This window comes from Scyliorhinus torazame, chromosome 16 (genome assembly GCF_047496885.1).
Source record: "Scyliorhinus torazame isolate Kashiwa2021f chromosome 16, sScyTor2.1, whole genome shotgun sequence".
NCBI classification, from domain to species: Eukaryota; Metazoa; Chordata; class Chondrichthyes; order Carcharhiniformes; family Scyliorhinidae; genus Scyliorhinus; species Scyliorhinus torazame.
In genome coordinates this window covers 1,589,783-1,605,571 of record NC_092722.1, presented here as the reverse complement: position 1 = coordinate 1,605,571, position 15,789 = coordinate 1,589,783, and positions in this window count along the sequence as shown.

Genomic DNA, 15,789 nt, shown 5'->3' with positions numbered 1-15,789 from the left:
CACACTGCACTCCCCACACACACTGCGCTCCCCACACACACTGCACTCCCCTCACACACTGCACTCCTCACACACACTGCGCTCCCCTCACACACTGCACTCCCCTCACACACTGCACTCCTCACACACACTGCGCTCCCCACACACACTGCGCTCCCCACACACACTGCACTCCCCTCACACACTGCACTCCTCACACACACTGCACTCCCCGCACACACTGCACTCCCCGTACACACTGCACTCCTCACACACACTGCACTACCCGCACACACTGCACTCCCCGCACACACTGCACTCCCCACACACACTGCACTCCCCGCACACACTGCACTCACACACACACTGCACTCCCCATACACACTGCACTCCTCGCACACACTGCACTCCCCGCACACACTGCACTCCCCGCACACACTGCACTCCCCGCACACACTGCACTCCCCGCACACACTGCACTCACACACACACTGCACTCCCCACACACACTGCACTCCTCACACACACTGCACTCCTCACACACACTGCACTCCCCGCACACACTGCACTCCCCCCACACACTGCATTCCCCACACACACTGCACTCCCCGCACACACTGCACTCCCCGCACACACTGCACTCCCCGCACACACTGCACTCCCCGTACACACTGCACTCCCCGCACACACTGCACTCCCCGCACACACTGCACTCCCCACACACACTGCACTCCTCACACACACTGCAGTCCCCACACACACTGCACTCCCCACACACACTGCACTCCCCACACACACTGCACTCCCCACACACACTGCACTCCTCACACACACTGCAGTCCCCACACACACTGCACTCCCCACACACACTGCAGTCCCCACACACACTGCACTCCCCACACACACTGCACTCCCCACACACACTGCACTCCCCGCACACACTGCACTCCCCACACACACTGCACTCCCCGCACACACTGCACTCCCCGCACACACTGCACTTCCCGTACACACTGCACTCCCCGCACCCACAGCACTCCCTGCACCCACTGCACTCCCCGCACACACTGCACTCCCCGCACACACTGCACTCCCCGCACACACTGCACTCACCGCACACACTGCACTCCCCGTATACACTGCACTCCTCACACACACTGCACTCCCCGCACACACTGCACTCCCCTCACACACTGCACTCCCCGCACAGACTGCACTCCCCGCACACTGCACTCCCCACACACACTGCACTCCCCGCACACACTGCACTCCCCGTACACACTGCACTCCCCACACACACTGCACTCCCCACACACACTGCACTCCCCGCTCACACTGCACTCCCCACACACACTGCACTCCCCGCACACACTGCACTCCCCGCACACACTGCACTCCCCGCACACACTGCACTCCCCGCACACACTGCACTCCCCGCACACACTGCACTCCCCACACACACACTGCACTCCCCACACACACTGCACTCCCCGCGCACACTGCACTCCCCGCGCACACTGCACTCCCCACACACACTGCACTCCCCACACACACTGCGCTCCCCGCACACACTGCACTCCCCACACACACTGCACTCCCCGCACACACTGCACTCCCCGCACACACTGCACTCCCCACACACACTGCACTCCCCGCACAGACTGCACTCCCCGCACACACTGCACTCCCCGCACACACTGCACTCCCCACACACACTGCACTCCCCGCACACACTGCACTCCCCCCACACACTGCACTCCCCACACACACTGCACTCCCCGCACAGACTGCACTCCCCGCACACTGCACTCCCCGCACACACTGCACTCCCCACACACACTGCACTCCCCGCACACACTTCACTCCCCCCACACACTGCCCTCCCCACACACACTGCACTCCCCACACACACTGCACTCCCCGCACAGACTGCACTCCCCGCACACTGCACTCCCCGCACACACTGCACTCCCCGCGCACACTGCACTCCCCGCACCCACTGCACTCCCCACATGCACTGCACTCCCCGCACACTGCACCACCCACACACTGCAGTCCCCGCACTCACTGCACTCCCCGCACACACTGCACTCCCCGCACACACTGCACTCCCCGCACACACTGCACTCCCCGCACACACTGCACTCCCCCCACACACTGCACTCCTCGCACACACTGCACTCCCCGCACACACTGCACTCCCCCCACACACTGCACTCGCCGCACACACTGCACCCCCCGCACACACTGCACTCCCCACACACACTGCACACCCCGCACCCACTGCACTCCCCACATGCACTGCACTCCCCGCACACTGCACCCCCCACACACACTGCACTCCCCCCACACACTGCACTCCCCCCACACACTGCACTCCCCGCACACACTGCACTCCCCCCACACACTGCACTCCCCACACACACTGCACTCACCACACACACTGCACTCCCCCGCACACACTGCACTCCCCACACACACTGCACTCCCCGCACACACTGCACTCCCCCCACACACTGCACTCCCCACACACACTGCACTCCCCGCACAGACTGCACTCCCCGCACACTGCACTCCCCGCACACACTGCACTCCCCCCACACTGCACTCCCCCCACACACTGCACTCCTCGCACACACTGCACTCACCGCACACACTGCACTCCCCCCACACACTGCACTCCCCCCACACACTGCACTCCTCGCACACACTGCACTCGCCGCACACACTGCACCCCCCGCACACACTGCACTCCCCACACACACTGCACACCCCGCACCCACTGCACTCCCCACATGCACTGCACTCCCCGCACACTGCACCCCCCACACACACTGCACTCCCCCCACACACTGCACTCCCCCCACACACTGCACTCCCCGCACACACTGCACTCCCCCCACACACTGCACTCCCCACACACACTGCACTCCCCACACACACTGCACTCCCCCGCACACACTGCACTCCCCACACACACTGCACTCCCCGCACACACTGCACTCCCCCCACACACTGCACTCCCCACACACACTGCACTCCCCGCACAGACTGCACTCCCCGCACACTGCACTCCCCGCACACACTGCACTCCCCCACACACTGCACTCTCCACACACACTGCACTCCCCGCACACACTGCACTCCCCCCACACACTGCACTCCCCACACACACTGCACTCCCCACACACACTGCACTCCCCGCACACACTGCACTCCCCGCACACACTGCACTCCCCGCACACACTGCACTCACCGCACACACTGCACTCCCCACACACACTGCACTCCCCCCACACACACTGCACTCCCCGCACACACTGCACTCCCCGCAAACACTGCACTCCCCGCACACACTGCACTCCCCACACACACTGCACTCCCCGCACAGACTGCACTCCCCGCACACTGCACTCCCCGCACACACTGCACTCCCCGCACACACTGCACTCCCCGCACACTGCACCCCCCACACACTGCAGTCCCCGCACACACTGCACTCCCCGCACACACTGCACTCCCCGCACACACTGCGCTCCCCGCACACACTGCACTCCCCGAACACACTGCACTCCCCGCACACACTGCACTCCCCGCACACACTGCACTCCCCGCACACACTGCACTCCCCGCACACACTGCACTCCCCGCACACACTGCACTCCCCGCACACACTGCACTCCCCACACACACTGCACTCCCCGCACACACTGCACTCCCCGCACACACTGCACTCCCCGCACACACTGCACTCACCGCACGCACTGCCCTCCCCGCACACACTGCACTCCCCCCACACACTGCACTCCCCGCACACACTGCACTCCCCGTACACACTGCACTCCCCGCACACACTGCACTCCCCGCGCACACTGCACTCCCCGCACACACTGCACTCCCCGCACACACTGCACTCCCCGCACACACTGCACTCCCCGCACACACTGCACTCCCCACACACACTGCACTCCCCACACACACTGCACTCCCCACACACACTGCACTCCCCGCACACACTGCACTCCCCACACACACTGCACTCCCCGCACACACTGCACTCCCCGCACACACTGCAGTCCCCACACACACTGCACTCCCCGCACACACTGCACTCCCCACACACACTGCACTCCCCGCACACACTGCACTCCCCACACACACTGCACTCCCCGCACACACTGCACTCCCCGCACACACTGCACTCCCCACACACACTGCACTCCCCGCACACACTGCACTCCCCGCACACACTGCACTCCCCACACACACTGCACTCCCCGCACACACTGCACTCCCCGCACACACTGCACTCCCCGCACACACTGCACTCCCCACACACACTGCACTCCCCGCACACACTGCACTCCCCGCACAGACCATCCCAGCCAACAAGATGGCAGCGAAGAGCGTGGTGCCCCATTTCACCGACGTCGAGCTGAAAACTATCCTGGGCGCCGCGGTGGAAAGGTGGGTGACCCTGTATCCCGTCCGCCAGCCACTGCCGTTCGCCCTGCCTGGGCGCAAGTGGCAGAGATGGTCAGCGTCGTGGGCACCTCCGGCTGCAATGCCGGTAAAAACTGCACCACTTCCTCAGGGCGGCCAGGGTGAGTAGACAGCACTGACTGCGCCCTTGGCACTAACCTGCTTCCCACACACACGTAATTCCAACTCCATCCCCTCTATGAGCGCAGCCGAACTCCCATTCTGCACCATCTGCCGGCACCCAAACGGCCAGCATGACCGGGTGCCCTGGCCACTGAGGCCACCAGCTACTCACCTCCTGGGCTGCACGCGCTGTACTGTCTGACATTGTATTCTGTCGCCACCACCCCCCCCCCCCCCCTCCTCCATCCCAAGAAAGCTGGAGGGGGACCTGCGGCCCCTCACCGTGGCCGAGCAGAGGGCCCTGGACCTGGTCGGCAGCCCGGAGAAGGATGTCGCCGGGGTGGAGGTCGGCCACGGGCGAGGAAGTGAGACCCCTCTGAACATAGAACATAGAAAATACAGCACAGAACAGGCCCTTCGGCCCACGATGTTGTGCCGAACCTTTGTCCTAGATTAATCATAGATTAACATTGAACCCACAGCGCAGAAGGAGGCCATTCGGCCCCCTGAGTCTGCACCGGCTCTTGGAAAGAGCACCCTACCCAAACTCAACACCTCCACCCAACACCAAGGGCAATTTGGACATTAAGGGCAATTTATCATTGGCCAATTCACCTAAAACGCACATCTTTGGACTGTGGGAGGAAACCGGAGCACCCAGAGGAAACCCACGCAGACACGGGGAGGACGTGCAGACTCCGCACAGACAGTGACCCAGCCGGAATCGAACCTGGGACCATGGAGCTGTGAAGCAATTGTGCTATCCACAATGCTACCGTGCCCTGATCATCTTATAAACCTCTATCAAGTCGCCCCTCATCCTTCTCCGCTCTAATGAGAAAAGGCCTAGCACCCTCAACCTTTCCTCGTAAGACCTACTCTCCATTCCAGGCAACATCCTGGTAAATCTTCTTTGCACCTTTTCCAGAGCTTCCACATCCTTCCTAAAATGAGGCGACCAGAACTGTACACAGTACTCCAAATGTGGCCTTACCAAAGTTTTGTACAGCTGCATCATCACCTCACGGCTCTTAAATTCAATCCCTCTGTTAATGAACGCGAGCACACCATAGGCCTTCTTCACAGCTCTATCCACTTGAGTGGCAACTTTCAAAGATGTATGAACATAGACCCCAAGATCTCTCTGCTCCTCCACATTGCCAAGAACTCTACCGTTAACCCTGTATTCCGCATTCATATTTGTCCTTCCAAAATGGACAACCTCACACTTTTCAGGGCTAAACTCCATCTGCCACTTCTCAGTCCAGCTCTGCATCCTATCTATGTCTCTTTGCAGCCGACAACAGCCCTCCTTACTATCCACAACTCCACCAATCTTCGTATCGTCTGCAAATTTACTGACCCACCCTTCAACTCCCTCATCCAAGTCATTAATGAAAATCACAAACAGCAGAGGACCCAGAACTGATCCCTGCGGTACGCCACTGGTAACTGGGATCCAGGCTGAATATTTGCCATCCACCACCACTCTCTGACTTCTATCGGTTAGCCAGTTCGTTATCCAACTGGCCAAATTTCCCACTATCCTATGCCTCCTTACTTTCTGCATATGCCTACCATGGGGAACTTTATCAAATGCCTTACAAAAATCCATGTACACTACATCCACTGCTTTACCTTCATCCACATGCTTGGTCACCTCCTCAAAGAATTCAATAAGACTTGTAAGGCAAGACCTACCCCTCACAAATCCGTGCTGACTATCCCTAATCAAGCAGTGTCTTTCCAGATGCTCAGAAATCCTATCCTTCAGTACCCTTTCCATTACTTTGCCTATCACCGAAGTAAGACTAACTGGCCTGTAATTCCCAGGGTTATCCCTAGTTCCTTTTTTGAACAGGGGCACGACATTCGCCACTCTCCAATCCCCTGATACTACCCCTGGTGACAGTGAGGACGAAAAGATAATTGCCTGAGGTGCAGTTCCCTGTGACACACGTGTCAAACCCCCCCCTCCCCTCAACCAGCCCCCCCGGTCTAATCATGCGTCTTGTCTTGTGTCTTGCAGGACCTGGTCGTGTCTGTCTGGCATCCCCCGCCCCAGCCAGTGCACCAGCTGGAGCCCCCCCTTGATCAGAGCACTGACGGGGAAACAGCTCAGACACCAGCCCCCCCCCCCCCCCCCCCCCCCCCGAGACTCAGGACACCCTGGAGCCCGGGCCGGTGGGTGACACAGATTTCCCGTCACAGCTGTCTCCAACACCCTTCACCATCCCAGAGGCACTCACCTCAGCTGGGCATACTATCTGGTGCGCACCACACAGCTACTCCGGTACAGCAGGTGGGAACACCTGAGGGGAACGTCCAGGTAGTCAGAGGGCAGGCCGAGCCCAGGGACTAGCTGCTGTCCAGGTGGGTTTCAGGTTTCTGGAACGGACAGTCACATCGATTGTGGGTGCAGTCGCAGTCCCAGACGGAGATGGTCCACTCCCTGTGCTCCATGGGCGGGAGCAGGCAGATCCTGGTCAAGACCAGAGACTAGCAGTGGCAGGTGGCAAGGGAGCCTCAGGGGATGGCTTATTTAATTATTTCATGTGGCATTTTTCTGTCTGTCCGATAATGTTCTTTTTCATCTTGAAATATTTGCTTAACTATTACCCTCTGATCATAAAAACATTCTTGATGGTTAATTTAAAAGGAACAAAAGTGAATCGAGACCAGATTATCACGGACCAAGATAGAGGAATTTGAAATCCTGATGTTCACCATTTATATAAACTTTCTGGGTTTGACATAGTCAAGATGTTTACAGCACGGAGACAGGCCCTTCGGCCCAGCTGGTCCATGCCACCCAGTTTCTATCACTAAGCTAGTCCCACTTGCCCACATTTGGCTTTTATCCCTCTATACCCACCCTGCCCATGTAACTGTCTAACTTTTTTTAAAGGAAAAAATTGTACCCCCCTCTACCACTGCACCTGGCAGCCCGTTCCAGATGCTCACCACCCTCTGTGTGAAGGAATTTCCCCTCTGGTCTGTTTTGTATCTCTCCCCTCTCACCTTAAACCTATTCCCTCTAGTTCTAGACTCCTCTACCTTTGGGAAAATATGTTGACTATCTGCCCTGTCTATGCCCCTCAATATTTTATAGACCTCTGTAAGATCATCCCTAAGCCTCCTACGCTCCAGGGAAAAAGGTCCCAACCCAAACAGCCTCGCCTTATAGCTCAGACCATTAAGTGCTGGTAGCATCCTTGTAAATCTCTTCTGCATTCCTCATGAAGAGGAGTGGGACGAGACTTGCAAAACCTAAATGCCAGTCTCGGTCAGTGAGGATAAAGAACCCAGTTCTCTGCTGTCGAAGCTTATTTTAAAGGTTTCATTCGCCATCAGCCCGAAAGAGGAAATATACTTTGCCCAGTTTCAATCTCTGTTGTTACTTGAAAGTTTCTAGTTCATGCAACAAATCAGCAATTGAAGCAGACCAAACCCTTTGTCTTGTTAGTCAACTATCTCTGCTGCTAAATCTCCCTATGAGACATGTCAACAATATTTTAACATGTTTCTTGAGGCATTTATTAAATGCCATCTGAAAATCCATATTCACCATTCTATTGTACTCATTTCATCTGTCCAGCGATCTCTACAAAGAGCTGTTAAATTGATCACTTTTTGACAATAACAAACTTTTGTGCCTTTCTAAATACTCACTCATTTTATCTTGAAGTTTTGTTCTCAAAGTTTGTCCCAATAAGCATTATTTTGATTGATTTATGCATACCTGTTTTTTTATTCGTTCATGGGGACTCGGGTGTCGCAGGCTGTGCAGCATTCATTGCCCAACCCGAATTGCCCTTGAGGGACAGTTAAGAATCAATCACATTGTTATGGGTCTGGATTTACATGGCAGATTAGTGAACATTAGTGAACCAGGTGGGTTCTTAACGACAAATCGGCATTGGTTTCATGATCATCATTAGACTTTTATTTCCAGAATTTTATTGAATTCAAATTTCACCATCTGCAGTGGCAGGATTTGAACCTGGGACCCCATAGTCTGGGTCTCTGGATTGCTAGTCCAGTGACAATACCACTACGCCTCCACCTCCCCATACATAACCTGGTTTACAAGCAAGCTTCACACCCACTGTACATATTTCACTTTTGAAAGATTGCAGTCAGAGTATTTGCTGAACTGGTCACTGATTTCTTGCCATTGTTTAGGATTGTTAACATTGCCATCTCGAGGGACTTCCGGTTGCGGCGATGCACTGCTAAGCCGCACGTTTCGGCAGCTCGCGTTCTAACGGACTTTGGGCTCTTTTCGGGAGCCCCAACCGAAATCTTTTCAGACCAACCCAGTGTGGGGTGACGAAGGAAGGTGACCCCCCCCCCCCGGGTGTGTATGCAAAGGGACTAGCGGTAGTGGCCAGATTGCGAAGGATCCTTTGGAGCAGCGGCAGAGAAGAGAAGGGAGAAGCAAGATGGTGGCGGATGGAGCCCAGACGACATGGGGTCCGGACCAGCAGGAAATCCTCCGACGATGTGTGGAGGAACTAAAGAAGGAGGTGCTGGCGCTGATGCTATTGGCAATCGATGGACTGAAGGAAACGCAAAAGGTCCAGGCGATAGAGCTCCGTGGACTGAAGGCAAAGGCAGCCGAAAATGAGGATGAGATACAGGGCCTGGTGGTAAAAACGGAGACGCATGAGGCGCTACATAAGGAGGTGTATCGAAAGGCTGGAAGCCCTGGAGAACAGCTCGAGGAGGAAGAACCTGCGGATTCTAGGTCTCACCGAAGGAACAGAGGGAGCTGATGTTGGGGCTTATGTGAGCACGATGCTCCATACGCTAATGGGAGCTGAGGCCCCCAACGGGCCCCCTGGAGGTGGAGGGAGCGTACCGGGTCCTTGTGAGAAGACCAAAGGCGGGTGAAATACCAAAGGCGCTTCATGGACAGAGAGGCTGTCTTGAGCTGGGCCAAGAAGGTATGGAGTAGCAAGTGGGAGAATGCGGTGATACGATGTATCAGGACTGGAGGTGTGGAGGTGGCGAGAAGGAGGGCGAGCTTTAATCGGGCCAAGGCGGTGCTTCACAGGAAGAAAATAAAATTTGGGATGCTGCAGCCGGCGCGATTGTGGGTCATGCATCAGGGCAAGCACTACTACTTCGAGACGGCGGACGAGGCATGGACCTTCATTCAGGAAGAGAAACTGACTAGAACTGAGTCTGATGTTGGGGGGGAAGCAATGAGGTGGTGGCACAGAAATGTAAATTGGAAAATGGGAGGTTTATTACATAGTAACGTTGGATGGGGAATTTCTCTCCCCTTGATGGAGGGACACGAAGAAATGTGGGCGCCGGTGGAAAAAGGGGACAGAGAGAGGGGATGGGAATGAGGGAGCTGCGCCATAGGGGGCGGGGCCGATAGGAAAGCATGGGGTTTTCCCGCGCTATGGAGATGATGGCGGGAAGATAGGCGCAGGAAGGAGAGAGCCCCACACGCAGGGGGTCAAGAAGAGAACGGGGGAAGCCGGGGTCAGCTAGAGTTACCTGACTTTCGGAAGCATTATGGGGGAGTAACCATGCTAGATGGGGGATCTAGCGGGGGGGACGGGACTAACTGGGTTGCTGCTGCTGAGTGCAAGGGGGAGCTGGCAAGCGAAGAGGTGGTCGGGACGGGAAGGCGCCGCCTGGGGGACAGGTGGGGTGCGCGGGACCTGGCCCAGAAAAAGGGGATGGCTAGTCGGCAGGGGGGGGTGCGAGCGGCCCCCCAATCCGGCTGATCACTGGAATGTGAGAGGCCTACAATGGGCCGATTAAGAGGGCCCGGGTGTTCGCGCACTTAAAAGACTGAAGGCGGACGTAGTCATGCTCCAGGAGACGCATCTGAAGGTGGCGGATCAGGTTTAGGCTAAGAAAAGGATGGTGGGACAGGTATTTCACTCAGGGTTGGACGCAAAAAACTGCGGGGTGGCGATACTGATGGGGAAGCGGGTGTCGTTCGAGGCTAAGAATATAGTGGTGGATAACGGGGGCAGATATGTGATGGTGAGTGGTAGATTGCAGGGAGAGGCGGTCGTGCTGGTAAATGTATATGCCCCGAACTGGGATGACGCGGGATTTATGAAACGGATGCTGGGACGTATCCCCAGACCTGGAGGTGGGAAGCTTGGTAATGGGGGGGGGGGGGGGGGGGGGGGCTTCAATACTGTGCTGGATCCAGGGCTAGACCAGTCTAGATCCAGGACCGGAAGAAGGCCGGCAGCGGCCAAGGTGCTTAGGGGATTTATGGAACAAATGGGGGGAGTGGATCCGTGGAGATTTGCTAGGCGTTGGCCAAAGAGTTCTCCTTTTTCTCCCATGTCCACAAGGTATCTTTCCGAATAGACTTCTTTGTATGAGTAGGGCACTGATCTCAAAGGTGGCAGGAATGGAGTACTCGGCCATAGCCGTTTCAGATCATGCCCCGCACTGGGTGGATCTGGAACTAGGAGAGGAGAGGGAGCAGCGCCCACTCTGGCGACTGGATGTGGGACTATTGGCAGATGAGGGGGTCTGTGGAAGGGTGCGGGGGGTGTATTGAGAGATACCTGGAGGCCATTGATGATGGTGAGGTTCAGGTGGGGGTAGTATGGGAAGCGCTGAAGGCGGTGGTTAGGGGAGAGTTGATCTCCATTGGAGCCCACAAGGAGAAACAAGAGGGCAAAGAAAGGGAGAGATTAGTGGGGGAGATTTTGAGGGTGGATAAAAGATAATGCGGAGGCCCCAGACGAAGGGCTATATAGAGAGAGGCGAAGACTTCAGACGGAGTTTGACCTGCTGACCACAGGAAAAGCAGAGGCACAGTGGAGGAAGGCACAGGGGATGCGATATGAGTATGGGGAAAAGGCGAGCCGGTTGCTGGCCCACCAACTTCGTAAGAGGATAGCGGGCGAGAGAGATTGGGGGAGTTAGGGATGAAACGGGAACTATGGAGCAGAGAGCAGGGAAGGTAAATGAGGTGTTTAACACCTTTTATGAGAGGCTATATAAGTCCCAACCCCCGGGGAAAAGAGGGAATGCTACATTTTTTTGGACCAAGGTTCCCGAGGGTGGAGGAGCAGGAGGTGGCAGGTCTGGGGTCGCCAATCGAGGTGGACGAGGTGACTAAGGGACTGGGGAACATGCAGGCAGGGAAGGCCCCGGGACCAGACGGGTTTTCCGGTGGAATTCTACAGGAAATTCTAAGGGGCAGCACAGTAGCATGGTGGTTAGCACAATTGCTTCACAGCTCCAGGGTCCCAGGTTCGATTCCCGGCTCGGGTCACTGTCTGTGCGGAGTCTGCACATCCTCCCAGTGTGTGCGTGGGTTTCCTCCGGGTGCTCCGGTTTCCTCCCACAGTCCAAAGATGTGCAGGTTAGGTGGATTGGACATGATAAATTGCCCTTAGTGTCCAAAATTGCCCTTAGTGTTGGGTGGGGTTACTGGGTTATGGGGATAGGGTGGAGGTGTGGGCTTGGGTCGGGGTGCTCTTTCCAAGAGCCGGTGCAGTCTCGGTGGGCCGAACGGCCTCCTTCTGCACTGTAAATTCTATGTTAATCTATGAAATATGTGGACCTGTTGGCCCCCGCTGCTGGTGAGAACCTTTAACTAGGCCAGGGAAGGGGGGATACTACCCCCGACAATGTCGGAGGCGACGATATCATTAATTCTGAAGCGGGACAAAGATCCGCTGCAATGCGGGTCATACAGGCTAATCTCACTCCTAAATGTTGACGCCAAGCTGCTGGCAAAAGTGCTGGCGACAAGGATAGAGGATTGTGTCCCGGGGTTGGTGCATGGAAGACCAGACAGGGTTTGTAAAGGGGAGACAACTGAATGTCAACGTTCGACGGTTGCTGGGGGTGATGATGACGCCCCCAGCGGAGGGGGAGGCAGAAATAGTGGCAGCGATAGATGCGGAGAAGGCATTCGATAGGGTGGAGTGGGACTATTTGTGGGAGGTGCTGAGGAGGTTTGGGTTCGGGGAGGGGTTCGTTAGATGGGCCAGACTCCTATATGGGGCCCCAGTGGCAAGTGTAGTCACAAACCGGCAAAGATCGGGGTATTTTCGGCTACACAGGGGAACAAGACAGGGGTGTCCCCTGTCCCCATTACTGTTTGCGTTGGCAATTGAACCACTGGCCATAGCGTTGAGGGACTCTAAGAAACGGAGGGGGGTGATGACTTACTGCTATATGTTGCGGACCCTGTAGAGCCCAGAGGTTATGCAGATACTGAGGGAGTTTGGAGATTTCTCGGGATACAGGCTAAATATGGGGAAGAGCGAGCTTTTTGTAATACACCCCGGGGACCAGGGAAGAGGAATAGACGCTCTGCCGTTAAGGAGAGTGGAAAGGAGCTTCCGATATTTGGGGATCCAGGTAGCCAGGAACTGGGGAACTCTACACAGACTTAATCTGACGCGGCTGGTGGAGCAGATGGAGGAGGACTTCAAGAGGTGGGATATGCTGCCGCTCTCATTGGCGGGCAGAGTGCAGGCGGTAAAAATGATGGTCCTCCCGAGGTTTCCTTTCGTGTTTCAGTGTCTCCCCATTCTGATCACAAAGGCCTTTTTCAAAAAAATAGACAGGAGCATTATGAGCTTTGTGTGGGCAGGGAAGACCCCGAGGGTAAAGAGGGGGTTCCTGCAGCACAGTAGGGATAGAGGGGGACTGGCGCTGCCGAGCCTGAACGACTACTACTGGGCCGCCAATGTGGCGATGGTTTGTAAGTGGATGAGGGAGGGAGAGGGGGCGGCGTGGAAGAGGCTGGAGATGGTGTCCTGCAAAGGAACGAGCCTAAAGGCGCTGGTGACGGCGCCGCTGCCGTTCTCCCCGAAAAGGTATACCACAAACCCAGTGGTGGTGGCAACCTTGAGGATCTGGGGGCAGTGGAGGCGACACAGGAGGGTGACGGGTGCCTCGGTGTGGTCCCCGATTAGGAATAACCACAGGTTTGTCCCAGGAAGGATGGACGGGGGGTTCCAGAGTTGGCAACGTGTAGGAATTAGGAAACTGAGGGACCTGTTTATAGATGGGACGTTTGCGAGCCTGGGAGCGCTGGAGGAAAAATATAAGTTGCCCCTGGGGAATATCTTCAGATATATGCAAGTGAGGGCGTTTACGAGGCAACAGGTGAGGGAATTTCCGTTGCTCCCGACACAGGGGATCCAGGATAGAGTGATTTCGGGGGGATGGGTCGGGGAGGGCAAAGTGTCCGAAATATATCAGGAGATGAGAGACGAGGGGGAGGCGCTGGTAGAGGAGCTGAAGGGAAAATGGGAAGAAGAGTTGGGGGAGGAGATTGAGGAGGGGCTGTGGGCTGATGCCCTAAGTAGAGTAAATTCCTCTTCTTCGTGTGCCAGGCTTAGCCTGATTCAATTTAAGGTTCTACACAGAGCACACATGACGGGAGCAAGGCTGAGCAGGTTCTTCGGAGTGGAGGACAGGTGCGGGAGGTGCTCGGGAAGCCCGGCGAACCTCACACACAGTTCTGGTCGTGTCCGGCACTGGATGAGTACTGGAGGGGAGTGGCAAGGGTGATTTCAAAGGTGGTGATGGTCCGGGTCAAGCCAGGCTGGGGGTTAGTGATATTTGGGGTAGTGGAAGAGCCGGGATTGCAGGAGGCGAAAGAGGCCGATATTCTGGCCTTTGCGTCCCTGATAGCCCGGCGAAGGATCCTACTTATGTGGAAGGAAGCGAAACCCCCCGGCGTGGAGGCCTGGATAAACGACATGGCAGGGTTCATAAAGCTGGAACGAATAAAATTTGCGCTGAGAGGGTTGGCTCAGGGGTTCTCCAGGCGGTGGCAACCGTTCCTTGACTATCTCGCAGAATGGCAAGGGAAAATAGATCGTCAGCAGCAGCAGCCCGGGGGGGGGGGGGGGGGGGGGGGGGGGGAGCACTATTTTTTGTCACTTTGTTAGTTCACTATATTATTTAAATAATGTTATTTACCAGTTATTGTATTATTTTAATGTTGATTTGTAAAAACGGAAAAATATTGTTTGAAAAATTTAATAAAATATATTTTTAAAAAAACATTGCCATCTCGAGAATCACCCCATAGCCACAATTACACCGTCTCACTTCCACCACAATTTGTAGAAAACAGAGGGCTGGATTCTCCGTTTGCGAGACTAAGTGCTGACGCTGGCGTGGGAACGGTGGCGTTTTACGCCCAAAAAAACGGCGCAAAACCTCCACCGATCCTCCGTCTGGTGGGGGGCTGGCAGGCACACAGCGTAAAGTCCCCGGCTCTAGCTGCGGATACGGCCAGAGAATTGCCGGGTCCGTGCCCGCCCATGCCGGCAGCGGCTGCGCCGTGCAACATGGCACAAGCTGCGTGAAGACCCGGCCTACCTATTGGCCAGGCGTGCCATCCCCGGAGCACCCCCCCACCAGTGCCCCTAGCCCCCCCCCGCCCACGGATCAGCTCCCCCCACCCTCCGGACTGTGGCGGCGCTGGACTCAGTCCACAGCCACCACGCCGGGTTCCCGACACAAAATAGCACACGTGCCCCACGCCATTGGGGGTGGAACATCGGGGCAGGGCCTCAGGTAACGTCCTGAGACCGTCCAGAAGCCGTGCGAGTTCGCCGTTTTGGAGGGGGCGCCACCTCCGATTTCAGCGCCAACGGAGATTCTCTGGCCGGTTGCCGAACGTGATTTTGGCGTCGGAGACCAGAGGATCCCGCCCAGAGTATTTAATATTCACAGCAAACTCTGCATAATTAGATTGCTATCATTATCCTGGAGTGGTCCCATGGTCACCAACTTTCCCTATGTGTAAATAAAAGGCCCAAATTATTTCCTTACTACTAGTCTTTCTCACATCCATAACAAACCTTCTGCCCTCTGTCCCGCTCCTCAAACGTTTCATATTTCTCAGTTTTCCCAAAGTTAGTAATAATTTTATCCCATGTGTCCCTTTTAAGTTTGTTTAGTTTTAAACTCTCCAATTATCTATGTTAACTCAAACTGTATTTGGCCTGATTAGAAATGTATTTATTTTGTACTTTTCTATTTGACAACTTCCATTATCGATTCAGCCGTCCATTTGTTAACTTTCCTGTCCGTGCCGGTACTTGTATGAATGATATACTAGCTGAAAATATCGGAGATAAAGGAAATTCTAAATGTATCAGTGTTTACCCATTCGAATGCTATTTGGACTTCAGACCTTTGTAAAAAGAATTCCATGAAGTGGTTCATACCGGG